The sequence below is a fragment of the Terrapene carolina genome, unplaced genomic scaffold (genome assembly GCF_002925995.2).
Source record: "Terrapene carolina triunguis isolate 2854851 unplaced genomic scaffold, T_m_triunguis-2.0 Scaffold771, whole genome shotgun sequence".
In the NCBI taxonomy this organism is placed as follows: Eukaryota; Metazoa; Chordata; order Testudines; family Emydidae; genus Terrapene; species Terrapene triunguis.
This window is the reverse complement of record NW_020665122.1, coordinates 45,871-47,816: the sequence shown is the minus strand read 5'-3', so window position 1 is coordinate 47,816 and position 1,946 is coordinate 45,871.

Here is a 1,946-nt window from a genome sequence, read left to right as displayed (position 1 = left end):
CCCGCCTGCTGTAACCACTAGACCCCACTCCCCTCCCAGTTCCCAGTGCTGTGGCTGGGGGTCTGTTTTGGGTCTCAGGGTCCCAGCTCTGCAGCCGGGCTCGGTGTAACAAACACGCCCGGGGAGAGCTCGGAGTTACTGAGGGTTTTAAGCTAGAAAAGGAAGTGGCGGCGGTTCCATGAATTCCTTCACCAAGGGACTTACCGTGAACATGGAGGTGAAACAAGCCTCCTCACTTCTCCTTAGCTCTAACCACTAGACCCCACCCCACTCCCAGAGCTGGGGAATGAACCCAGGTGTCCTGCCTCCCAGCCCTCCCCTGCTCTAACCTACTAGACCCCGCTCCCCTCCCCAAGCCAGCATAGAACCCAGGAGTCCTAGCTCCCTGCCCCCCACCCCAGAGTGGGTAACCGACTTCCCCCTACGGCAGGACATCTGATTACCCTGCCTCCATCATTAGCCTGGTTGCCATGCTAACAAATGTTATTAACGGTCACAAAATCACCCAACTCCTTTATTAAATCCAGCCACAGAACTGGACTCCCTGACCCACTGCAGTGGCTGGGAGGGGCGTGGGGCCTAAGGGTTAGAGCAGGGGGGGACTGGGAGGCAGGACTCCTGGGTTCTCTCCCTGGCTCTGGGAGGGGAGTCGGGGACTGGTGGGTTAGAGCAGGGGGGGACTGGGAGCCAGGACTCCTGGGTTCTCTCCCTGGCTCTGGGAGGGGAGTCAGGGACTGGTGGGTTAGAGCAGGGGGGCTGGGATCCAGGACGCCTGAGTTCTATCCCTGGCTCTGGGAGGAGAGTGGAGGCTGGTGGGTTAGACCAGGGAGGCCTGGAAGCCAGGACTCCTGGGTTCTCTCCCTGGCTCTGGGAGGGGAATGGCATCTAGTGATTAGAGCAGGGGGGCTGGGAGCCAGGCCTCGTGGATTCTATCCCAGCCCCAGGAGGGGAGAGGAAAGGAGTGGGGTCTAGGAGCCAGGACGCCTGGGTTCTATCCCTGACCCTGGGAGGGGAGGGGGGTCTAGGAGCCAGGACGCCTGGGTTCTACTGCTGTCTCTTCTACAGACTTCTTGTGTGACCTTGGCAGATCACAGCATCACTCTGTGCCTCAGTTTCCCCACCCATGAAGCAGGGAGCATACTCCTGCGTGTTGCTATTTGGGGGCTGGCTCTGGCTGTGTCTGAGCAGAGGGGCTCCGATCTCAGCTGGGGCAGGGGCTGTCCCTGGCCCAGTGGGACCACGGGCCCCAATCCCCTTGGGCTACCGTAATACCGCTAGTAAACAGGACAGCTGAAATCTTCCAGCCCGCATCCTCCTGGGAAACATTCGTCCCTCAACAGTGTGTGGCAGTTGCCCCTCTTGAGGATCCCCCGCCCATCCCCCTGGCCTCCTGGCGCCTCGTGAGCGGGCTGAGGAGGCGCAATTAAACCCCAGGTAATTAGCATCGCCCCCCCCCCCCGACCCCATGTAGGCAGAGCTAGAGCAGAACAGTCAATATGCTCCCCTGGCAGTCAGCCCCTGGGCGCGGGGGGGCGGGCTCTCCCCTGGCAGTCAGGGCTGGCCCCCATGCCCCGGGGGGGGCGCTAGGGGGCGGTGTACTGCAGTGGGGGGGGGCTCCTCCTTGAGGGACTGGGGGGGGAGGGTGGAGGGGACAATGAGGGTCCCCCCCCAGCCCCTGTGACGCTGGGGCTGGCGATGGGGGGGAGGGGCTGCGGGGGGGTTCCCAGGTGCGGGGAGCTCCCCCCTGGCCCCTCCCCCCAGCAGTGCTGCAGTAACAAAGAACGCCTCATAAATCAGCGCCCCCTCCCACACCTGGCTTCTCCCCTCTCCCATTGGTCCACTCCCCGGGCCTCATTTGCGTGCCTGGCCCCGCCCCTCCCGCGCCTGGCCCCGGATTGGTCGCTCCCCCTCGATCGCTGTTAACATTCCATCCATCCCCCCCCCCC